This window comes from Anabrus simplex, chromosome 2 (genome assembly GCF_040414725.1).
Source record: "Anabrus simplex isolate iqAnaSimp1 chromosome 2, ASM4041472v1, whole genome shotgun sequence".
Taxonomy (NCBI): Eukaryota; Metazoa; Arthropoda; class Insecta; order Orthoptera; family Tettigoniidae; genus Anabrus; species Anabrus simplex.
In genome coordinates this window covers 953,345,960-953,369,191 of record NC_090266.1, presented here as the reverse complement: position 1 = coordinate 953,369,191, position 23,232 = coordinate 953,345,960, and the positions used below count along the sequence as shown (strand labels likewise).

The 23,232-nt window shown below is 48.5% G+C and overlaps 22 non-coding genes across 22 annotated transcripts; all 22 read right to left on the bottom strand.

Moving 5' to 3' along the window:
- Nucleotides 1-299: 299 nt before the first annotated feature.
- Nucleotides 300-372, bottom strand: TRNAF-GAA (transfer RNA phenylalanine (anticodon GAA)). The gene has a single exon. It is a non-coding gene; the product is annotated as a tRNA-Phe (tRNA).
- A 966-nt stretch (nucleotides 373-1,338) lies between these two features.
- TRNAF-GAA (transfer RNA phenylalanine (anticodon GAA)) lies at nucleotides 1,339-1,411 on the bottom strand. Its single transcript has one exon. It is a non-coding gene; the product is annotated as a tRNA-Phe (tRNA).
- A 958-nt stretch (nucleotides 1,412-2,369) lies between these two features.
- On the bottom strand, nucleotides 2,370-2,442 carry TRNAF-GAA (transfer RNA phenylalanine (anticodon GAA)). Its single transcript has one exon. It is a non-coding gene; the product is annotated as a tRNA-Phe (tRNA).
- Nucleotides 2,443-3,411: 969 nt separating this feature from the next.
- TRNAF-GAA (transfer RNA phenylalanine (anticodon GAA)) lies at nucleotides 3,412-3,484 on the bottom strand. Its single transcript has one exon. It is a non-coding gene; the product is annotated as a tRNA-Phe (tRNA).
- A 966-nt stretch (nucleotides 3,485-4,450) lies between these two features.
- Nucleotides 4,451-4,523, bottom strand: TRNAF-GAA (transfer RNA phenylalanine (anticodon GAA)). Its single transcript has one exon. It is a non-coding gene; the product is annotated as a tRNA-Phe (tRNA).
- An 884-nt stretch (nucleotides 4,524-5,407) lies between these two features.
- On the bottom strand, nucleotides 5,408-5,480 carry TRNAF-GAA (transfer RNA phenylalanine (anticodon GAA)). The gene has a single exon. It is a non-coding gene; the product is annotated as a tRNA-Phe (tRNA).
- A 961-nt stretch (nucleotides 5,481-6,441) lies between these two features.
- On the bottom strand, nucleotides 6,442-6,514 carry TRNAF-GAA (transfer RNA phenylalanine (anticodon GAA)). The gene has a single exon. It is a non-coding gene; the product is annotated as a tRNA-Phe (tRNA).
- Nucleotides 6,515-7,482: 968 nt separating this feature from the next.
- Nucleotides 7,483-7,555, bottom strand: TRNAF-GAA (transfer RNA phenylalanine (anticodon GAA)). The gene has a single exon. It is a non-coding gene; the product is annotated as a tRNA-Phe (tRNA).
- A 966-nt stretch (nucleotides 7,556-8,521) lies between these two features.
- Nucleotides 8,522-8,594, bottom strand: TRNAF-GAA (transfer RNA phenylalanine (anticodon GAA)). Its single transcript has one exon. It is a non-coding gene; the product is annotated as a tRNA-Phe (tRNA).
- Nucleotides 8,595-9,548: 954 nt separating this feature from the next.
- TRNAF-GAA (transfer RNA phenylalanine (anticodon GAA)) lies at nucleotides 9,549-9,621 on the bottom strand. The gene has a single exon. It is a non-coding gene; the product is annotated as a tRNA-Phe (tRNA).
- A 967-nt stretch (nucleotides 9,622-10,588) lies between these two features.
- Nucleotides 10,589-10,661, bottom strand: TRNAF-GAA (transfer RNA phenylalanine (anticodon GAA)). Its single transcript has one exon. It is a non-coding gene; the product is annotated as a tRNA-Phe (tRNA).
- Nucleotides 10,662-11,626: 965 nt separating this feature from the next.
- Nucleotides 11,627-11,699, bottom strand: TRNAF-GAA (transfer RNA phenylalanine (anticodon GAA)). Its single transcript has one exon. It is a non-coding gene; the product is annotated as a tRNA-Phe (tRNA).
- Nucleotides 11,700-12,666: 967 nt separating this feature from the next.
- TRNAF-GAA (transfer RNA phenylalanine (anticodon GAA)) lies at nucleotides 12,667-12,739 on the bottom strand. The gene has a single exon. It is a non-coding gene; the product is annotated as a tRNA-Phe (tRNA).
- Nucleotides 12,740-13,705: 966 nt separating this feature from the next.
- On the bottom strand, nucleotides 13,706-13,778 carry TRNAF-GAA (transfer RNA phenylalanine (anticodon GAA)). The gene has a single exon. It is a non-coding gene; the product is annotated as a tRNA-Phe (tRNA).
- Nucleotides 13,779-14,746: 968 nt separating this feature from the next.
- Nucleotides 14,747-14,819, bottom strand: TRNAF-GAA (transfer RNA phenylalanine (anticodon GAA)). Its single transcript has one exon. It is a non-coding gene; the product is annotated as a tRNA-Phe (tRNA).
- Nucleotides 14,820-16,331: 1,512 nt separating this feature from the next.
- TRNAF-GAA (transfer RNA phenylalanine (anticodon GAA)) lies at nucleotides 16,332-16,404 on the bottom strand. The gene has a single exon. It is a non-coding gene; the product is annotated as a tRNA-Phe (tRNA).
- Nucleotides 16,405-17,371: 967 nt separating this feature from the next.
- TRNAF-GAA (transfer RNA phenylalanine (anticodon GAA)) lies at nucleotides 17,372-17,444 on the bottom strand. Its single transcript has one exon. It is a non-coding gene; the product is annotated as a tRNA-Phe (tRNA).
- Nucleotides 17,445-18,412: 968 nt separating this feature from the next.
- On the bottom strand, nucleotides 18,413-18,485 carry TRNAF-GAA (transfer RNA phenylalanine (anticodon GAA)). The gene has a single exon. It is a non-coding gene; the product is annotated as a tRNA-Phe (tRNA).
- Nucleotides 18,486-19,450: 965 nt separating this feature from the next.
- On the bottom strand, nucleotides 19,451-19,523 carry TRNAF-AAA (transfer RNA phenylalanine (anticodon GAA)). The gene has a single exon. It is a non-coding gene; the product is annotated as a tRNA-Phe (tRNA).
- A 968-nt stretch (nucleotides 19,524-20,491) lies between these two features.
- On the bottom strand, nucleotides 20,492-20,564 carry TRNAF-GAA (transfer RNA phenylalanine (anticodon GAA)). Its single transcript has one exon. It is a non-coding gene; the product is annotated as a tRNA-Phe (tRNA).
- Nucleotides 20,565-21,687: 1,123 nt separating this feature from the next.
- On the bottom strand, nucleotides 21,688-21,760 carry TRNAF-GAA (transfer RNA phenylalanine (anticodon GAA)). The gene has a single exon. It is a non-coding gene; the product is annotated as a tRNA-Phe (tRNA).
- Nucleotides 21,761-22,726: 966 nt separating this feature from the next.
- Nucleotides 22,727-22,799, bottom strand: TRNAF-GAA (transfer RNA phenylalanine (anticodon GAA)). Its single transcript has one exon. It is a non-coding gene; the product is annotated as a tRNA-Phe (tRNA).
- Nucleotides 22,800-23,232: the final 433 nt, after the last annotated feature.

Here is a 23,232-nt window from a genome sequence, read left to right as displayed (position 1 = left end):
TTCCACTCTCTAATTCTCCTTTCTCTTCTTCTCCATGGCATTTTCCCCCCTTTACTCAGGTTAGCACATAATGGGGATTTGGTTCATTTCTAAGGGCGGATGCCTTTGATGATTCTAACCCTATGTGGAAGGATGTATTCACTACGATTATTGCGTTTTACTGTGGTGGTTGGTAGTGAGCTGTGTTGTATGTCTACGAAGCCATATTCCCAAGAGGAGAATATCTTTCACCTGAAACTCCAACCAAATTACAGGCGTAGACTGTGAATTGTATACATTAAGAGCAGACTGAAAAACATTGCCTAAACCCGGGATCGAACCAGGGACCTTTAGATCTTCAGTCTAACGCTCTCCCAACTGAGCTACTTCGGCTACAGGCGTAATCCCAACTGATAGTTGTAATATTTACAGATTTGAAGAATGCTTACGGCTATTGAAGCATGGAGAGGTGTTTCGCTAGCCAAGTCGGTGACGTAATCTTTGAGACGGTAGAGAAGGGACTGCTGTAGCGTAAACAGGATTTCAGTGTGGAGCGGGAGGGGGCGGGGGACATTAACGTAGGTCTTCATCTAGAATATTTTTCTTCGTTTTTAATCTGTTTACTCCCCAGGGTCGGTTTTTCCCTCGGACTCAGCGAGGGATCCTACCTCTACCGCCTCAAGGGCAGTGTCCTGGAGCTTCAGACTCTGGGTCGGGGATACAACCGGGGAGGATGACCAGTACCTCGCCCAGGCGGCCTCACCTGCTATGCTGAACAGGGGCCTTGCGGGGGGATGGGAAGATTGGAAGGGAAGAGGGAAGGAATCGGCCGTGGCCTTAAGTTAGGTACCATCTCGGGTGCCTAGAATCGAGCCCGGGCCTCCGGCTGTGGCAGCCAATCACACTAAACACTACACCACAGCGGCGGACGTTGTGCTCTTTCTACGCTGCAAATAAATGCAGTCAAATTCTGCCATTCCTCATCAATATCTCCTGTATGTGTCCTTGGAACAGTATTGGACCCTCCAGTAATTTCTCCTGAACTTGCTTATCTACCAGTTTCCACTCTCTAATTCTCCTTTCTCTTCTTCTCCATGGCATTTTCCCAACTTTACTCCGGTTAGCACATAATGGGTGTTTGGTTCGTTTCTAAGGCCGGATGCCTTTGATGATTCTAACCCTATGTGGAAGGATGTATTCACTACGATTATTGCGTTTTAATGTGGTGGTTGGTAGTGAGCTGTGTTGTATGTCTACGAAGCCATATTCCCAAGAGGAGAATATCTTTCACCTGAAAATCCAACCAAATTACAGGCGTAGACTGTGAATTGTATACATTAAGAGCAGACTGAAAAACATTGCCGAAACCCGCGATCGAACCAGGGACCTTTAGATCTTCAGTCTAACACTCTCCCAACTGAGCTACTTCGGCTACAGGCGTAATCCCAACTGATAGTTGTAATATTTACAGATTTGAAGAATGCTTACGGTTATTGAAGCATGGGGAGGTGTTTCGCTAGCCAAGTCGGTGACGTAATCGTTGAGACGGTAGAGAATATCAGTAGCGTAACCAGGATTTCAGTGTGGAGCGGGGGGGGGGGCTGGGGGACATTAACGTAGGTCTTCATCTAGAATATTTTTCTTTATTTCTTAATCTGTTTACCCTCCAGGGTCGGTTTTTCCCTCGGACTCAGCGAGGGATCCTACCTCTACCGCCTCACGGGCAGTGTCCTGGAGCTTCAGACTCTGGGTCGGGGATACAACTGGGGAGGATGACCAGCACCTCGCCCAGGCGGCCTCACCTGCTATGTTGAACAGGGGCCTTGCGGGGGGATGGGAAGATTGGAAGGGAAGAGGGAAGGAATCGGCCGTGGCCTTAAGTTAGGTACCATCTCGGGTGCCTAGAATCGAGCCCGGGCCTCCGGCGGTGGCAGCCAATCACACTAACCACTACACCACAGAGGTGGACGTTGTGCTCTTTCTACGCTGCAAATAAATGCAGTCAAATTCTGCCATTCCTCATCAATATCTCCTGTATGTGTCCTTGGAGGACCCTCCACTAATTTCTCCTGAACTTGCTTATCTACCAGTTTCCACTCTCTAATTCTCCTTTCTCTTCTTCTACATGGCATTTTCCCCACTTTACTCCGGTTAGCACATAATGGGGATTTGGTTCATTTCTAAGGCCGGATGCCTTTGATGATTCTAACCCTATATGGAAGGATGTATTCACTACGATTATTGCGTTTTACTGTGGTGGTTGGTAGTGAGCTGTGTTGTATGTCTACGAAGCCATATTCCCAAGAGGAGAATATCTTTCACCTGAAACTCCAACCAAATTACAGGCGTAGACTGTGAATTGTATACATTAAGAGCAGACTGAAAAACATTGCCGAAACCCGGGATCGAACCAGGGACCTTTAGATCTTCAGTCTAACGCTCTCCCAACTGAGCTACTTTGGCTACAGGCGTAATCCCAACTGATAGTTGTAATATTTACAGATTTGAAGAATGCTTACGGCTATTGAAGCATGGGGAGGTGTTTCGCTAGCCAAGTCAGTGACGTAATCGTTGAGACGGTAGAGATGGGACTGCAGTAGCGTAACCAGGATTTCAGTGTATAGCGAGAGGGGGCGGGGGGACATTAACGTAGGTCTTCATCTAGAATATTTTTCTTTCTTTCTTAATCTGTTTACCCTCCAGGGTCGGTTTTTCCCTCGGACTCAGCGAGAGATCCTACCTCTACCGCCTCAAGGGCAGTGTCCTGGAGCTTCAGACTCTGGGTCGGGGATACAAATGGGGAGGATGACCAGTACCTCGCCCAGGCGGCATCACCTGCTATGCTGAACAGGGGACTTGTGGGGGGATGGGAAGATTGGAAGGGAAGTGGGAAGGAATCGGCCGTGGCCTTAAGTTAGGTACCATCTCGGGTGCCTAGAATCGAGCCCGGGCCTCCGGCGGTGGCAGCCAATCACACTAACCACTACACCACAGAGGCGGACGTTGTGCTCTTTCTACGCTGCAAATAAATGCAGTCAAATTCTGCCATTCCTCATCAATATCTCCTGTATGTGTCCTTGGAACAGTATTGGACCCTCCACTAATTTCTCCTGAACTTGCTTATCTACCAGTTTCCACTCTCTAATTCTCCTTTCTGTTCTTCTCCATGCCATTTTCCCCCCTTTACTCAGGTTAGCACATAATGGATATTTGGTTCATTTCTAAGGCCGGATGCCTTTGATGATTCTAACCCTATGTGGAAGGATGTATTCACTACGATTATTGCGTTTTACTGTGGTGGTTGGTAGTGAGCTGTGTTGTATGTCTACGAAGCCATATTCCCAAGAGGAGAATATCTTTCACCTGAAACTCCAACCAAATTACAGGCGTAGACTGTGAATTGTATACATTAAGAGCAGACTGAAAAAACATTGCCGAAACCCGGGATCGAACCAGGGACCTTTAGATCTTCAGTCTAACGCTCTCCCAACTGAGCTACTTCGGCTACAGGCGTAATCCCAACTGATAGTTGTAATATTTACAGATTTGAAGAATGCTTACGGCTATTGAAGCATGGGGAGGTGTTTCGCTAGCCAAGTCGGTGACGTAATCGTTGAGACGGAAGAGAAGGGACTGCTGTAGCGTAAACAGGATTTCAGTGTGGAGCGGGAGGGGGCGGGGGGACATTAACGTAGGTCTTCATCTAGAATATTTTTCTTCCTTTTTAATCTGTTTACTCTCCAGGGTCGGTTTTTCCCTCGGACTCAGCGAGGGATCCTACCTCTACCGCCTCAAGGGCAGTGTCCTGGATCTTCAGACTCTGGGTCGGGGATACAACCGGGGAGGATGACCAGTACCTCGCCCAGGCGGCCTCACCTGCTATGCTGAACAGGGGCCTTGCGGGGGGATGGGAAGATTGGAAGGGAAGAGGGAAGGAATCGGCCGTGGCCTTAAGTTAGGTACCATCTCGGGTGCCTAGAATCGAGCCCGGGCCTCCGGCGGTGGCAGCCAATCACACTAAACACTACACCACAGCGGCGGACGTTGTGCTCTTTCTACGCTGCAAATAAATGCAGTCAAATTCTGCCATTCCTCATCAATATCTCCTGTATGTGTCCTTGGAACAGTATTGGACCCTCCACTAATTTCTCCTGAACTTGCATATCTAACAGTTTCCACTCTCTAATTCTCCTTTCTCTTCTTCTCCATGGCATTTTCCCCACTTTACTCAGGTTAGCACATAATGGGGATTTGGTTCATTTCTAAGGCCGGATGCCTTTGATGATTCTAACCCTATATGGAAGGATGTATTCACTACGATTATTGCGTTTTACTGCGGTGGTTGGTAGTGAGCTGTGTTGTATGTCTACGAAGCCATATTCCCAAGAGGAGAATATCTTTCACCTGAAACTCCAACCAAATTACAGGCGTAGACTGTGAATTGTACACATTAAGAGCAGACGGAAAAGATTGCCGAAACCCGGGATCGAACCAGGGACCTTTAGATCTTCAGTCTAACGCTCTCCCAACTGAGCTACTTCGGCTACAGGCGTAATCCCAACTGATAGTTGTAATATTTACAGATTTGAAGAATGCTTACGGCTATTGAAGCACGGGGAAGTGTTTCGCTAGCCAAGTCGGTGACGTAATCGTTGAGACGGTAGAGATGGGACTGCAGTAGCGTAACCAGGATTTCAGTGTGGAGCGAGAGGGGGCGGGGGGACATTAACGTAGGTCTTCATCTGGAATATTTTTCTTTCTTTCTTAATCTGTTTACCCTCCAGGGTCGGATTTTCCCTCGGACTCAGCGAGGGACCTACCTCTACCGCCTCAAGGGCAGTGTCCTGGAGCTTCAGACTCTGGGTCGGGGATACAACTGGGGAGGATGACCAGTACCTCGCCCAGGCGGCCTCACCTGCGATGCTGAACAGGGGCCTTGTGGGGGGAAGGGCCAATGGGTGGCAGCCAATCACACTAACCACTACACCACAGAGGCGGACGTTGTGCTCTTTCTACGCTGCAAATAAATGCAGTCAAATTCTGCCATTCCTCATCAATATCTCCTGTATGTGTCCTTGGAACAGTATTGGACCCTCCACTAATTTCTCCTGAACTTGCTTATCTACCAGTTTCCACGCTCCAATTCTCCTTTCTCTTCTTCTCCATGGCATTTTGCCCACTTTACTAAGGTTAGCACATAATGGGGATTTGGATCATTTCTAAGGCCGGATGCCTTTGATGATTCTAACCCTATGTGTAAGGATGTATTCACTACGATTATTGCGTTTTACTGTGGTGGTTGGTACTGAGCTGTGTTGTATGTCTACGAAGCCATATTCCCGAGAGGAGAATATCTTTCACCTGAAACTCCAACCAAATTACAGGCGTAGACTGTGAATTGTGTACATTAAGAGCAGACCGAAAACATCGCCGAAACCCGGGATCGAACCAGGGACCTTTAGATCTTCAGTCTAACTATCTCCCAACTGAGCTACTTCGGCTACAGGCGTAATCCCAACTGATAGTTGTAATATTTACAGATTTGAAGAATGCTTACGGCTATTGAAGCATGGGGAGGTGTTTCGCTAGCCAAGTCGGTGACGTAATCGTTGAGACCGTAGAGATGGGACTGCAGTAGCGTAACAAGGATTTCAGTGTGGAGCGGGGGGGGGGCTGGGGGACATTAACGTAGGTCTTCATCTAGAATATTTTTCTTTATTTCTTAATCTGTTTACCCTCCAGGGTCGGTTTTTCCCTCGGACTCAGCGAGGGATCCTACCTCTACCGCCTCAAGGGCAGTGTCCTGGAGCTTCAGACTCTGGGTCGGGGATACAACTGGGGAGGATGACCAGCACCTCGCCTAGTCGGCCTCACCTGCTATGCTGAACAGGGGCCTTGCGGGGGGATGGGAAGATTGGAACGGAAGAGGGAAGGAATCGGCCGTGGCCTTAAGTTAGGTACCATCTCGGGTGCCTAGAATCGAGCCCGGGCCTCCGGCGGTGGCAGCCAATCACACTAACCACTACACCACAGAGGTGGACGTTGTGCTCTTTCTACGCTGCAAATAAATGCAGTCAAATTCTGCCATTCCTCATCAATATCTCCTGTATGTGTCCTTGGAGGACCCTCCACTAATTTCTCCTGAACTTGCTTATCTACCAGTTTCCACTCTCTAATTCTCCTTTCTCTTCTTCTCCATGGCATTTTCCCCACTTTACTCAGGTTAGCACATAATGGGGATTTGGTTCATTTCTAAGGCCGGATGCCTTTGATGATTCTAACCCTATGTGGAAGGATGTATTCACTACGATTATTGCGTTTTAATGTTGTGGTTGGTAGTGAGCTGTGTTGTATGTCTACGAAGCCATATTCCCAAGAGGAGAATATCTTTCACCTGAAACTCCAACCAAATTACAGGCGTAGACTGTGAATTGTATACATTAAGAGCAGACTGAAAAACATTGCCGAAACCCGGGATCGAACCAGGGACCTTTAGATCTTCAGTCTAACGCTCTCCCAACTGAGCTACTTCGGCTACAGGCGTAATCCCAACTGATAGTTGTAATATTTACAGATTTGAAGAATGCTTACGGCTATTGAAGCATGGGGAGGTGCTTCGCTAGCCAAGTCGGTGACGTAATCGTTGAGACGGTAGAGATGGGACTGCAGTAGCGTAACCAGGATATCAGTGTGGAGCGGGAGGGGGCGGGGGGACATTAACGTAGGTCTTCATCTAGAATATTTTTCTTTCTTTCTTAAGCAGTTTACCCTCCAGGGTCGGTTTTTCCCTCGGACTCAGCGAGGGATCCTACCTCTACCGCCTCAAGGGCAGTGTCCTGGAGCTTCAGACTCTGGGTCGGGGATACAACTGGGGAGGATGACCAGCACCTCGCCCAGGAGGCCTCACCTGCTATGCTGAACAGGGGCCTTGCGGGGGGATGGGAAGATTGGAAGGGAAGAGGGAAGGAATCGGTCGTGGCCTTAAGTTAGGTACCATCTCGGGTGCATAGAATCGAGCCCGGGTCTCTGGCGGTGGCAGCCAATCACACTAACCACTACACCATAGAGGCGGACGTTGTGCTCTTTCTACGCTGCAAATAAATGCAGTCAAATTCTGCCATTCCTCATCAATATCTCCTGTATGTGTCCTTGGAACAGTATTGGACCCTCCACTAATTTCTCCTGAACTTGCATATCTAACAGTTTCCACTCTCTAATTCTCCTTTCTCTTCTTCTCCATGGCATTCTCCCCACTTTACTCAGGTTAGCACATAATGGGGATTTGGTTCATTTCTAAGGCCGGATGCCTTTGATGATTCTAACCCTATATGGAAGGATGTATTCACTAGGATTATTGCGTTTTACTGTGGTAGTTGGTAGTGAGCTGTGTTGTATGTCTACGAAGCCATATTCCCAAGAAGAGAATATCTTTCACCTGAAACTCCAACCAAATTACAGGCGTAGACTGTGAATTGTATACATTAAGAGCAGACTGAAAAACATTGCCGAAACCCGGGATCGAACCAGGGACCTTTAGATCTTCAGTCTAACGCTCTCCCAACTGAGCTACTTCGGCTACAGGCGTAATCCCGACAGATAGTTGTAATATTTACAGATTTGAAGAATGCTTACGGCTATTGAAGCATGGGGAGGTGTTTCGCTAGCCAAGTCGGTGACGTAATCGTTGAGACGGTAGAGATGGGACTGTAGTAGCGTAACCGGGATTTCAGTGTGGAGCGGGAGAGGCGGGGGGACATTAACGTAGGTCCTCATCTAGAATATTTTTCTTCCTTTCTTAATCTGTTTACCCTCCAGGGTCGGTTTTTCCCTCGGACTCAGCGAGGGATCCTACCTCTAACGCCTCAAGGGCAGTGTCCTGGAGCTTCAGACTCTGGGTCGGGGATACAACAGGGGAGGATGACCAGTACCTCGCCCAGGCGGCCTCACCTGCTATGCTGAACAGGGGCCTTGTGAGGGTATGGGAAGATTGGAAGGGAAGAGGGAAGGAATCGGCCGTGGCCTTAAGTTAGGTACAATCTCGGGTGCCTAGAATCGAGCCCGGGCCTCCGGCGGTGGAGCCAATCACACTAACAACTACACCACACAGGCGGACGTTGTGCTCTTTCTACGCTGCAAATAAATGCAGTCAAATTCTGCCATTCCTCATCAATATCTCCTGTGTGTGTCCTTGGAACAGTATTGGACCCTCCACTAATTTCTCCTGAACTTGCTTATCTACCAGTTTCCACTCTCTAATTCTCCTTGCTCTTCTTCCCCATGGCATTTTCCCCACTTTACTCAGGTTAGCACATAATGGGGATTTGGTTCATATCTAAGGCCGGATGCCTTTGATGATTCTAACCCTATGTGGAAGGATGTATTCACTACGATTATTGCGTTTTACTGTGGTGGTTGGTAGTGAGCTGTGTTGTATGTCTACGAAGCCATATTCCCAAGAGGAGAATATCTTTCACCTGAAACTCCAACCAAATTACAGGCGTAGACAGTGAATTGTATACATTAAGAGCAGACTGAAAAACATTGCCGAAACCCGGGATCGACCCAGGGACCTTTAGATCTTCAGTCTAACGCTCTCCCAACTGAGCTACTTCGGCTACAGGCGTAATCCCAACTGATAGTTGTAATATTTACAGATTTGAAGAATGCTTACGGCTGTTGAAGCACGGGGAATTGTTTCGCTAGCCAAGTCGGTGACGTAATCGTTGAGACGGTAGAGATGGGACTGCAGTAACGTAACCAGGATTTCAGTGTGGAGCGAGAGGGGGCGGGGGGACATTAACGTAGGTCTTCATCTAGAATATTTTTCTTTCTTTCTTAATCTGTTTACCCTCCAGGGTCGGTTTTTCCCTCGGACTCAGCGAGGGATCCTACCTCTACCGCCTCAAGGGCAGTGTCCTGGAGCTTCAGACTCTGGGTCGGGGATACAACTGGGGAGGATGACCAGTACCTCGCCCAGGCGGCGTCATCTGCTATGCTGAACAGGGGCCTTGTGGGGGGATGGGAAGATTGGAAGGGAAGGGGGAAGGAATCGGCCGTGGCCTTAAGTTAGGTACCATCTCGGGTGCCTAGAATCGAGCCCGGAACTCCGGCGGTGGCAGCCAATCACACTAACCACTACACCACAGAGGCGGACGTTGTGCTCTTTCTACGCTGCAAATAAATGCAGTCAAATTCTGCCATTCCTCATCAATATCTTCTGTATGTGTCCTTGGAACAGTATTGGACCCTCCAGTAATTTCTCCTGAACTTGCTTATCTACCAGTTTCCACTCTCTAATTCTCCTTTCTCTTCTTCTCCATGGCATTTTCCCCACTTTACTCAGGTTAGCACATAATGGGGATTTGGTTCATTTCTAAGGCCGGATGCCTTTGATGATTCTAACCCTATGTGGAAGGATGTATTCACTACGATTATTGCGTTTTACTGTGGTGGTTGGTAGTGAGCTGTGTTGTATGTCTACGAAGCCATATTCCCAAGAGGAGAATATCTTTCACCAAATTACAGGCGTAGACTGTGAATTGTATACATTGAGAGCAGACGGAAAAGATTGCCGAAACCCGGGATCGAACCAGGGACCTTTAGATCTTCAGTCTAACGCTCTCCCCACTGAGCAACTTCGGCTACAGGCGTAATCCCAACTGATAGTTGTAATATTTACAGATTTGAAGAATGCTTACGGCTATTGAAGCATGGTGAAGTGTTTCCCTAGCCAAGTCGGTGACGTAATCGTTGAGACGGTAGAGATGGGACTGCAGTAGCGTAACCAGGATATCTGTGTGGAGCGGGAGGGGGCGGGGGGACATTAACGTAGGTCTTCATCTAGAATATTTTTCTTTCTTTCTTAAGCAGTTTACCCTCCAGGGTCGGTTTTTCCCTCGGACTCAGCGAGGGATCCTACCTCTACCGCCTCAAGGGCAGTGTCCTGGAGCTTCAGACTCTGGGTCGGGGATACAACTGGGGAGGATGACCAGCACCTCGCCCAGGAGGCCTCACCTGCTATGCTGAACAGGGGCCTTGCGGGGGGATGGGAAGATTGGAAGGGAAGAGGGAAGGAATCGGTCGTGGCCTTAAGTTAGGTACCATCTCGGGTGCATAGATCGAGCCCGGGTCTCTGGCGGTGGCAGCCAATCACACTAACCACTACACCATAGAGGCGGACGTTGTGCTCTTTCTACGCTGCAAATAAATGCAGTCAAATTCTGCCATTCCTCATCAATATCTCCTGTATGTGTCCTTGGAACAGTATTGGACCCTCCACTAATTTCTCCTGAACTTGCATATCTAACAGTTTCCACTCTCTAATTCCCCTTTCTCTTCTTCTCCATGGCATTCTCCCCACTTTACTCAGGTTAGCACATAATGGGGATTTGGTTCATTTCTAAGGCCGGATGCCTTTGATGATTCTAACCCTATATGGAAGGATGTATTCACTAGGATTATTGCGTTTTACTGTGGTAGTTGGTAGTGAGCTGTGTTGTATGTCTACGAAGCCATATTCCCAAGAAGAGAATATCTTTCACCTGAAACTCCAACCAAATTACAGGCGTAGACTGTGAATTGTATACATTAAGAGCAGACTGAAAAACATTGCCGAAACCCGGGATCGAACCAGGGACCTTTAGATCTTCAGTCTAACGCTCTCCCAACTGAGCTACTTCGGCTACAGGCGTAATCCCGACAGATAGTTGTAATATTTACAGATTTGAAGAATGCTTACGGCTATTGAAGCATGGGGAGGTGTTTCGCTAGCCAAGTCGGTGACGTAATCGTTGAGACGGTAGAGATGGGACTGTAGTAGCGTAACCGGGATTTCAGTGTGGAGCGGGAGAGGCGGGGGGACATTAACGTAGGTCCTCATCTAGAATATTTTTCTTCCTTTCTTAATCTGTTTACCCTCCAGGGTCGGTTTTTCCCTCGGACTCAGCGAGGGATCCTACCTCTAACGCCTCAAGGGCAGTGTCCTGGAGCTTCAGACTCTGGGTCGGGGATACAACAGGGGAGGATGACCAGTACCTCGCCCAGGCGGCCTCACCTGCTATGCTGAACAGGGGCCTTGTGAGGGTATGGGAAGATTGGAAGGGAAGAGGGAAGGAATCGGCCGTGGCCTTAAGTTAGGTACAATCTCGGGTGCCTAGAATCGAGCCCGGGCCTCCGGCGGTGGAGCCAATCACACTAACAACTACACCACAGAGGCGGACGTTGTGCTCTTTCTACGCTGCAAATAAATGCAGTCAAATTCTGCCATTCCTCATCAATATCTCCTGTGTGTGTCCTTGGAACAGTATTGGACCCTCCACTAATTTCTCCTGAACTTGCTTATCTACCAGTTTCCACTCTCTAATTCTCCTTGCTCTTCTTCCCCATGGCATTTTCCCCACTTTACTCAGGTTAGCACATAATGGGGATTTGGTTCATATCTAAGGCCGGATGCCTTTGATGATTCTAACCCTATGTGGAAGGATGTATTCACTACGATTATTGCGTTTTACTGTGGTGGTTGGTAGTGAGCTGTGTTGTATGTCTACGAAGCCATATTCCCAAGAGGAGAATATCTTTCACCTGAAACTCCAACCAAATTACAGGCGTAGACTGTGAATTGTACACATTGAGAGCAGACGGAAAAGATTGCCGAAACACGGGATCGAACCAGGGACCTTTAGATCTTCAGTCTAACGCTCTCCCAACTGAGCAACTTCGGCTACAGGCGTAATCCCAACTGATAGTTGTAATATTTACAGATTTGAAGAATGCTTACGGCTATTGAAGCATGGGGAAGTGTTTCCCTAGCCAAGTCGGTGACGTAATCGTTGAGACGGTAGAGATGGGACTGCAGTAGCGTAACCAGGATTTCAGTGTGGAGCGAGAGGGGGCGGGGGGACATTAACGTAGGTCTTCATCTAGAATATTTTTCTTTCTTTCTTAATCTGTTTACCCTCCAGGGTCGGTTTTTCCCTCGGACTCAGCGAGGGATCCTACCTCTACCGCCTCAAGGGCAGTGTCCTGGAGCTTCAGACTCTGGGTCGGGGATACAACTGGGGAGGATGACCAGCACCTCGCCCAGGCGGCCTCACCTGCTATGCTGAACAGGGGCCTTGCGGGGGGATGGGAAGATTGGAAGGGAAGAGGGAAGGAATCGGCCGTGGCCTTAAGTTAGGTACCATCTCGGGTGCCTAGAATCGAGCCCGGGCCTCCGGAGGTGGCAGCCAATCACACTAACCACTACACCACAGAGGCGGACGTTGTGCTCTTTCTACGCTGCAAATAAATGCAGTCAAATTCTACCATTCCTCATCAATATCTCCTGTATGTGTCCTTGGAACAGTATTGGACCCTCCACTAATTTCTCCTGAACTTGCTTATCTACCAGTTTCCACTCTCTAATTCTCCTTTCTCTTCTACTCCATGGCATTTTCCCCACTTTACTCAGGTTAGCACATAATGGGGATTTGGTTCATTTCTAAGGCCGGATGCCTTTGATGATTCTAACCCTATGTGGAAGGATGTATTCACTACGATTATTGCGTTTTAATGTGGTGGTTGGTAGTGAGCTGTGTTGTATGTCTACGAAGCCATATTCCCAAGAGGAGAATATCTTTCACCTGAAACTCCAACCAAATTACAGGCGTAGACTGTGAATTGTATACATTAAGAGCAGACGGAAAAGATTGCCGAAACCCGGGATCGAACCAGGGACCTTTAGATCTTCAGTCTAACGCTCTCCCAACTGAGCTACTTCGGCTACAGGCGTAATCCCAACTGATAGTTGTAATATTTACAGATTTGAAAAATGCTTACGGCTATTGAAGCACGGGGAAGTGTTTCGCTAGCCAAGTCGGTGACGTAATCGTTGAGACGGTAGAGATGGGACTGCAGTAGCGTAACCAGGATTTCAGTGTAGAGCGAGATGGGGCGGGGGGACATTAACGTAGGTCTTCATCTAGAATATTTTTCTTTCTTTCTTAATCTGTTTACCCTCCAGGGTCGGTTTTTCCCTCGGACTCAGCGAGGGATCCTACCTCTACCGCCTCAAGGGCAGTGTCCTGGAGCTTCAGACTCTGGGTCGGGGATACAACTGGGGAGGATGACCAGCACCTCGCCCAGGCGGCCTCACCTGCTATGCTGAACAGGGGCCTTGCGGGGGGATGGGAAGATTGGAAGGGAAGAGGGAAGGAATCGGCCGTGGCCTTAAGTTAGGTACCATCTCGGGTGACTAGAATCGAGCCCGGGCCTCCGGCTGTGGCAGCCAATCACACTAACCACTACACCACAGAGGCGGACGTTGTGCTCTTTCTACGCTAAATAATTGCAGTCAAATTCTGGCATTCCTCATCAATATCTCCTGTATGTGTCCTTGGAACAGTATTGGACCCTCCAGTAATTTCTCCTGAACTTGCTTATCTACCAGTTTCCACTCTCTAATTCTCCTTTCTCTTCTTCTCCATGGCATTTTCCCCACTTCACTCAGGTTAGCACATAATGGGGATTTGGTTCATTTCTAAGGCCGGATGCCTTTGATGATTCTAACCCTATGTGGAAGGATGTATTCACTACGATTATTGCGTTTTACTGCGGTGGTTGGTAGTGAGCTGTGTTGTATGTCTACGAAGCCATATTCCCAAGAGGAGAATATCTTTCACCTGAAACTCCAACCAAATTACAGGCGTAGACTGTGAATTGTGTACATTAAGAGCAGACTGAAAAACATCGCCGAAACCCGGGATCGAACCAGGGACCTTTAGATCTTCAGTCTAACGCTCTCCCAACTGAGCTACTTCGGCTACAGGCGTAATCCCAACTGATAGTTGTAATATTTACAGATTTGAAGAATGCTTACGGCTATTGAAGCATGGGGAGGTGCTTCGCTAGCCAAGTCGGTGACGTAATCGTTGAGACGGTAGAGATGGGACTGCAGTAGCGTAACCAGGATATCAGTGTGGAGCGGGAGGGGGCGGGGGGACATTAACGTAGGTCTTCATCTAGAATATTTTTCTTTCTTTCTTAAGCAGTTTACCCTCCAGGGTCGGTTTTTCCCTCGGACTCAGCGAGGGATCCTACCTCTACCGCCTCAAGGGCAGTGTCCTGGAGCTTCAGACTCTGGGTCGGGGATACAACTGGGGAGGATGACCAGCACCTCACCCAGGAGGCCTCACCTGCTATGCTGAACAGGGGCCTTGCGGGGGGATGGGAAGATTGGAAGGGAAGAGGGAAGGAATCGGTCGTGGCCTTAAGTTAGGTACCATCTCGGGTGCATAGAATCGAGCCCGGGTCTCTGGCGGTGGCAGCCAATCACACTAACCACTACACCATAGAGGCGGACGTTGTGCTCTTTCTACGCTGCAAATAAATGCAGTCAAATTCTGCCATTCCTCATCAATATCTCCTGTATGTGTCCTTGGAACAGTATTGGACCCTCCACTAATTTCTCCTGAACTTGCATATCTAACAGTTTCCACTCTCTAATTCTCCTTTCTCTTCTTCTCCATGGCATTCTCCCCACTTTACTCAGGTTAGCACATAATGGGGATTTGGTTCATTTCTAAGGCCGGATGCCTTTGATGATTCTAACCCTATATGGAAGGATGTATTCACTAGGATTATTGCGTTTTACTGTGGTAGTTGGTAGTGAGCTGTGTTGTATGTCTACGAAGCCATATTCCCAAGAAGAGAATATCTTTCACCTGAAACTCCAACCAAATTACAGGCGTAGACTGTGAATTGTATACATTAAGAGCAGACTGAAAAACATTGCCGAAACCCGGGATCGAACCAGGGAACTTTAGATCTTCAGTCTAACGCTCTCCCAACTGAGCTACTTCGGCTACAGGCGTAATCCCGACAGATAGTTGTAATATTTACAGATTTGAAGAATGCTTACGGCTATTGAAGCATGGGGAGGTGTTTCGCTAGCCAAGTCGGTGACGTAATCGTTGAGACGGTAGAGATGGGACTGTAGTAGCGTAACCGGGATTTCAGTGTGGAGCGGGAGAGGCGGGGGGACATTAACGTAGGTCCTCATCTAGAATATTTTTCTTCCTTTCTTAATCTGTTTACCCTCCAGGGTCGGTTTTTCCCTCGGACTCAGCGAGGGATCCTACCTCTAACGCCTCAAGGGCAGTGTCCTGGAGCTTCAGACTCTGGGTCGGGGATACAACAGGGGAGGATGACCAGTACCTCGCCCAGGCGGCCTCACCTGCTATGCTGAACAGGGGCCTTGTGGGGGGATGGGAAGTTTGGAAGGGAAGAGGGAAGGAATCGGCCGTGGCCTTAAGTTAGGTACAATCTCGGGTGCCTAGAATCGAGCCCGGGCCTCCGGCGGTGGCAGCCAATCACACTAACCACTACACCACAGAGGCGGACGTTGTGCTCTTTCTACGCTGCAAATAAATGCAGTCAAATTCTGCCCTTCCTCATCAATATCTCCTGTATGTGTCCTTGGAACAGTATTGGACCCTCCACTAATTTCTCCTGAACTTGCTTATCTACCAGTTTCCACGCTCCAATTCTCCTTTCTCTTCTTCTCCATGGCATTTTCCCCACTTTACTCAGGTTAGCACATAATGGGGATTTGGTTCATTTCTAAGGCCGGATGCCTTTGATGATTCTAACCCTATGTGGAAGGATGTATTCACTACGATTATTGCGTTTTACTGTGGTGGTTGGTAGTGAGCTGTGTTGTATGTCTACGAAGCCATATTCCCAAGGGCTGTGGCAGCCAATCACACTAACCACTACACCACAGAGGCGGACGTTGTGCTCTTTCTACGCTGCAAATAAATGCAGTCAAATTCTGCCATTCCTCATCAATATCTCCTGTATGTGTCCTTGGAGGACCCTCCACTAATTTCTCCTGAACTTGCTTATCTACCAGTTTCCACTCTCTAATTCTCCTTTCTCTTCTTCTCCATGGCATTTTCCCCACTTTACTCAGGTTAGCACATAATGGGGATTTGGTTCATTTCTAAGGCCGGATGCCTTTGATGATTCTAACCCTATGTGGAAGGATGTATTCACTACGATTATTGCGTTTTACTGTGGTGGTTGGTAGTGAGCTGTGTTGTATGTCTACGAAGCCATATTCCCAAGGGCTGTGGCAGCCAATCACACTAACCACTACACCACAGAGGCGGACGTTGTGCTCTTTCTACGCTGCAAATAAATGCAGTCAAATTCTGCCATTCCTCATCAATATCTCCTGTATGTATCCTTTGAACAGTATTGGACCCTCCAGTAATTTCTCCTGAACTTGCTTATCTACCAGTTTCACCTGAAACTCCAACCAAATTACAGGCGTAGACTGTGAATTGTATACATTAAGAGCAGACGGAAAAGATTGCCGAAACCCGGGATCGAACCAGGGACCTTTAGATCTTCAGTCTAACGCTCTCCCAACTGAGCTACTTCGGCTACAGGCGTAATCCCAACTGATAGTTTAATATTTACAGATTTGAAAAATGCTTACGGCTATTGAAGCACGGTGAAGTGTTTCGCTAGCCAAGTCGGTGACGTAATCGTTGAGACGGTAGAGATGGGACTGCAGTAGCGTAACCAGGATTTCAGTGTGGAGCGAGATGGGGCGGGGGGACATTAACGTAGGTCTTCATCTAGAATATTTTTCTTTCTTTCTTAATCTGTTTACCCTCCAGGGTCGGTTTTTCCCTCGGACTCAGCGAGGGATCCTACCTCTACCGCCTCAAGGGCAGTGTCCTGGAGCTTCAGACTCTGGGTCGGGGATACAACAGGGGAGGATGACCAGCACCTCGCCCAGGCGGCCTCACCTGCTATGCTGAACAGGGGCCTTGCGGGGGGATGGGAAGATTGGAAGGGAAGAGGGAAGGAATCGGCCGTGGCCTTAAGTTAGGTACCATCTCGGGTGACTAGAATCGAGCCCGGGCCTCCGGCTGTGGCAGCCAATCACACTAACCACTACACCACAGAGGCGGACGTTGTGCTCTTTCTACGCTGCAAATAAATGCAGTCAAATTCTGCCATTCCTCATCAATATCTCCTGTATGTGTCCTTGGAACAGTATTGGACCCTCCACTAATTTCTCCTGAACTTGCATATCTACCAGTTTCCACTCTCTAATTCTCCTTTCTCTTCTTCTCCATGGCATTTTCCCCACTTTACTCCGGTTAGCACATAATGGGTGTTTGGTTCATTTCTAAGGCCGGATGCCTTTGATGATTCTAACCCTATGTGGAAGGATGTATTCACTACGATTATTGCGTTTTACTGTGGTGGTTGGTAGTGAGCTGTGTTGTATGTCTACGAAGCCATATTCCCAAGAGGAAAATATCTTTCACCTCAACCTCCAACCAAATTACAGGCGTAGACTGTGAATTGTATACATTAAGAGCAGACTGAAAAACATTGCCGAAACCCGGGATCGAACCAGGGACCTTTAGATCTTCAGTCTAACGCTCTCCCAACTGAGCTACTTCGGCTACAGGCGTAATCCCAACTGATAGTTGTAATATTTACAGATTTGAAGAATGCTTACGGCTATTGAAGCATGGGGAGGTGTTTCGCTAGCAAAGTCAGTGACGTAATCGTTGAGACGGTAGAGATGGGACTGCAGTAGCGTAACCAGGATTTCAGTGTGGAGCGAGAGGGGGCGGGGGGACATTAACGTAGGTCTTCATCTAGAATATTTTTCTTTCTTTCTTAATCTGTTTACCCTCCAGGGTCGGTTTTTCCCTCGGACTCAGCGAGGGATCCTACCTCTACCGCCTCAAGGGCAGTGTCCTGGAGCTTCAGACTCTGGGTCGGGGATACAACTGGGGAGGATGACCAGTACCTCGCCCAGGCGGCCTCACCTGCTATGCTGAACAGGGGCCTTGTGGGGGGATGGGAAGATTGGAAGGGAAGAGGGAAGGAATCGGCCGTGGCCTTAAGTTAGGTACGATCTCGGGTGCCTAGAATCGAGCCCGGGCCTCCGGCGGTGGCAGCCAATCACACTAACCACTACACCACAGAGGCGGACGTTGTGCTCTTTCTACGCTGCAAATAAATGCAGTCAAATTCTGCCCTTCCTCATCAATATCTCCTGTATGTGTCCTTGGAACAGTATTGGACCCTCCACTAATTTCTCCTGAACTTGCTTATCTACCAGTTTCCACGCTCCAATTCTCCTTTCTCTTCTTCTCCATGGCATTTTGCCCACTTTACTCAGGTTAGCACATAATGGGGATTTGGATCATTTCTAAGGCCGGATGCCTTTGATGATTCTAACCCTATGTGGAAGGATGTATTCACTACGATTATTGCGTTTTACTGTGGTGGTTGGTAGTGAGCTGTGTTGTATGTCTACGAAGCCATATTCCCAAGAGGAGAATATCTTTCACCTGAAACTCCAACCAAATTACAGGCGTAGACTGTGAATTGTGTACATTAAGAGCAGACTTAAAAACATCGCCGAAACCCGGGATCGAACCAGGGACCTTTAGATCTTCAGTCTAACGCTCTCCCAACTGAGCTACTTCGGCTACAGGCGTAATCCCAACTGATAGTTGTAATATTTACAGATTTGAAGAATGCTTACGGCTATTGAAGCATGGGGAGGTGTTTCGCTAGCCAAGTCGGTGACGTAATCGTTGAGACGGTAGAGATGGGACTGCAGTAGCGTAACCAGGATTTCAGTGTGGAGCGGGGGGGGGGGGGGGCTGGGGGACATTAACGCAGGTCTTCATCTAGAATATTTTTCTTTCTTTCTTAATCTGTTTACCCTCCAGGGTCGGTTTTTCCCTCGGACTCAGCGAGGGATCCTACCTCTACCGCCTCAAGGGCAGTGTCCTGGAGCTTCAGACTCTGGGTCGGGGATACAACTGGGGAGGATGACCAGCACCTCGCCCAGGCGGCCTCACCTGCTATGCTGAACAGGGACCTTGCGGGGGGATGGGAAGATTGGAACGGAAGAGGGAAGGAATCGGCCGTGGCCTTAATTTAGGTACCATCTCGGGTGCCTAGAATCGAGCCCGGGCCTCCGGCGGTGGCAGCCAATCACACTAACCACTACACCACAGAGGTGGACGTTGTGCTCTTTCTACGCTGCAAATAAATGCAGTCAAATTCTGCCATTCCTCATCAATATCTCCTGTATGTGTCCTTGGAGGACCCTCCACTAACTCCTCCTGAACTTGCTTATCTACCAGTTTCCACTCTCTAATTCTCCTTTCTCTTCTTCTCCATGGCATTTTCCCCACTTTACTCAGGTTAGCACATAATGGGGATTTGGTTCATTTCTAAGGCCGGATGCCTTTGATGATTCTAACCCTATGTGGAAGGATGTATTCACTACGATTATTGCGTTTTACTGTGGTGGTTGGTAGTGAGCTGTGTTGTATGTCTACGAAGCCATATTCCCAGGAGGAGAATATCTTTCACCTGAAACTCCAACCAAATTACAGGCGTAGACTGTGAATTGTATACATTAAGAGCAGACGGAAAAGATTGCCGAAACCCGGATTCGAACCAGGGACCTTTAGATCTTTAGTCTAACGCTCTCCCAACTGAGCTACTTCGGCTACAGGCGTAATCCCAACTGATAGTTGTAATATTTACAGATTTGAAAAATGCTTACGGCTATTGAAGCACGGGGAAGTGTCTCGCTAGCCAAGTCGATGACGTAATCGTTGAGACGGTAGAGATGGGACTGCAGTAGCGTAACCAGGATTTCAGTGTGGAGCGAGATGGGGCGGGGGGACATTAACGTAGGTCTTCATCTAGAATATTTTTCTTTCTTTCTTAGTCTGTTTACCCTCCAGGGTCGGTTTTTCCCTCGGACTCAGCGAGGGATCCTACCTCTACCGCCTCAAGGGCAGTGTCCTGGAGCTTCAGACTCTGGGTCGGGGATACAACTGGGGAGGATGACCAGTACCTCGCCCAGGCGGCCTCACCTGCTATGCTGAACAGGGGCCTTGTGGGGGTATGGGAAGATTGGAAGGGAAGAGGGAAGGAATCGGCCGTGGCCTTAAGTTAGGTACAATCTCGGGTGCCTAGAATCGAGCCCGGGCCTCCGGCGATGGCAGCCAATCACACTAACCACTACACCACAGAGGCGGACGTTGTGCTCTTTCTACGCTGCAAATAAATGCAGTCAAATTCTGCCATTCCTCATCAATATCTCCTGTATGTGTCCTTGGAACAGTATTGGACCCTCCACTAATTTCTCCTGAACTTGCTTATCTACCAGTTTCCACGCTCCAATTCTCCTTTCTCTTCTTCTCCATGGCATTTTGCCCACTTTACTCAGGTTAGCACATAATGGGGATTTGGATCATTTCTAAGGCCGGATGCCTTTGATGATTCTAACCCTATGTGGAAGGATGTATTCACTACGATTATTGCGTTTTACTGTGGTGGTTGGTAGTGAGCTGTGTTGTATGTCTACGAAGCCATATTCCCAAGAGGAGAATATCTTTCACCTGAAACTCCAACCAAATTACAGGCGTAGACTGTGAATTGTGTACATTAAGAGCAGACTGAAAAACATCGCCGAAACCCGGGATCGAACCAGGGACCTTTAGATCTTCAGTCTAACGCGCTCCCAACTGAGCTACTTCGGCTACAGGCGTAATCCCAACTGATAGTTGTAATATTTACAGATTTGAAGAATGCTTACGGCTATTGAAGCATGGGGAGGTGTTTCGCTAGCCAAGTCGGTGACGTAATCGTTGATACGGTAGAGATGGGACTGCAGTAGCGTAACCAGGATTTCAGTGTGGAGCGAGAGGGGGCTGGGGGACATTAACGTAGGTCTTCATCTAGAATATTTTTCTTTCTTTCTTAATCTGTTTACCCTCCAGGGTCGGTTTTTCCCTCGGACTCAGCGAGGGATCCTACCTCTACCGCCTCAAGGGCAGTGTCCTGGAGCTTCAGACTCTGGGTCGGGGATACAACTGGGGAGGATGACCAGCACCTCGCCCAGGCGGCCTCACCTGCTATGCTGAATAGGGGCCTTGCGGGGGGATGGGAAGATTGGAAGGGAAGAGGGAAGGAATCGGCCGTGGCCTTAAGTTAGGTACCATCTCGGGTGCCTAGAATCGAGCCCGGGCCTCCGGCGGTGGCAGCCAATCACACTAACCACTACACCACAGAGGTGGACGTTGTGCTCTTTCTACGCTGCAAATAAATGCAGTCAAATTCTGCCATTCCTCATCAATATCTCCTGTATGTGTCCTTGGAGGACCCTCCACTAATTTCTCCTGAACATGCTTATCTACCAGTTTCCACTCTCTAATTCTCCTTTCTCTTCTTCTCCATGGCATTTTCCCCACTTTACTCAGGTTAGCACATAATGGGGATTTGGTTCATTTCTAAGGCCGGATGCCTTTGATGATTCTAACCCTATGTGGAAGGATGTATTCACTACGATTATTGCGTTTTACTGTGGTGGTTGGTAGTGAGCTGTGTTGTATGTCTACGAAGCCATATTCCCCAGGGCTGTGGCAGCCAATCACACTAACCACTACACCACAGAGGCGGACGTTGTGCTCTTTCTACGCTGCAAATAAATGCAGTCAAATTCTGCCATTCCTCATCAATATCTCCTGTATGTGTCCTTGGAACAGTATTGGACCCTCCAGTAATTTCTCCTGAACTTGCTTATCTACCAGTTTCACCTGAAACTCCAACCAAATTACAGGCGTAGACTGTGAATTGTATACATTAAGAGCAGACGGAAAAGATTGCCGAAACCCGGGATCGAACCAGGGACCTTTAGATCTTCAGTCTAACGCTCTCCCAACTGAGCTACTTCGGCTACAGGCGTAATCCCAACTGATAGTTTAATATTTACAGATTTGAAAAATGCTTACGGCTATTGAAGCACGGGGAAGTGTTTCGCTAGCCAAGTCGGTGACGTAATCGTTGAGACGGTAGAGATGGGACTGCAGTAGCGTAACCAGGATTTCAGTGTGGAGCGAGATGGGGCGGGGGGACATTAACGTAGGTCTTCATCTAGAATATTTTTCTTTCTTTCTTAATCTGTTTACCCTCCAGGGTCGGTTTTTCCCTCGGACTCAGCGAGGGATCCTACCTCTACCGCCTCAAGGGCAGTGTCCTGGAGCTTCAGACTCTGGGTCGTGGATACAACGGGGGAGGATGACCAGCACCTCGCCCAGGCGGCCTCACCTGCTATGCTGAACAGCGGCCTTGCGGGGGGATGGGAAGATTGGAAGGGAAGAGGGAAGGAATCGGCCGTGGCCTTAAGTTAGGTACCATCTCGGGTGACTAGAATCGAGCCCGGGCCTCCGGCTGTGGCAGCCAATCACACTAACCACTACACCACAGAGGCGGACGTTGTGCTCTTTCTACGCTGCAAATAAATGCAGTCAAATTCTGCCATTCCTCATCAATATCTCCTGTATGTGTCCTTGGAACTGTATTGGACCCTCCAGTAATTTCTCCTGAACTTGCTTATCTACCAGTTTCCACTCTCTAATTCTCCTTTCTCTTCTTCTCCATGGCATTTTCCCCACTTTACTCAGGTTAGCACATAATGGGGATTTGGTTCATTTCTAAGGCCGGATGCCTTTGATGATTCTAACCCTATGTGGAAGGATGTATTCACTACGATTATTGCGTTTTACTGTGGTGGTTGGTAGTGAGCTGTGTTGTATGTCTACGAAGCCATATTCCCAAGAGGAAAAATCTTTCACCTCAAACTCCAACCAAATTACAGGCGTAGACTGTGAATTGTATACATTAAGAGCAGACTGAAAAACATTGCCGAAACCCGGGATCGAACCAGGGACCTTTAGATCTTCAGTCTAACGCTCTCCCAACTGAGCTACTTCGGCTACAGGCGTAATCCCAACTGATAGTTGTAATATTTACAGATTTGAAGAATGCTTACGGCTATTGAAGCATGGGGAGGTGTTTCGCTAGCCAAGTCGGTGACGTAATCGTTGAGACGGTAGAGATGGGACTGCAGTAGCGTAACCAGGATTTCAGTGTGGAGCGGGGGGGGGGGGGGCTGGGGGACATTAACGCAGGTCTTCATCTAGAATATTTTTCTTTCTTTCTTAATCTGTTTACCCTCCAGGGTCGGTTTTTCCCTCGGACTCAGCGAGGGATCCTACCTCTACCGCCTCAAGGGCAGTGTCCTGGAGCTTCAGACTCTGGGTCGGGGATACAACTGGGGAGGATGACCAGCACCTCGCCCAGGCGGCCTCACCTGCTATGCTGAACAGGGACCTTGCGGGGGGATGGGAAGATTGGAACGGAAGAGGG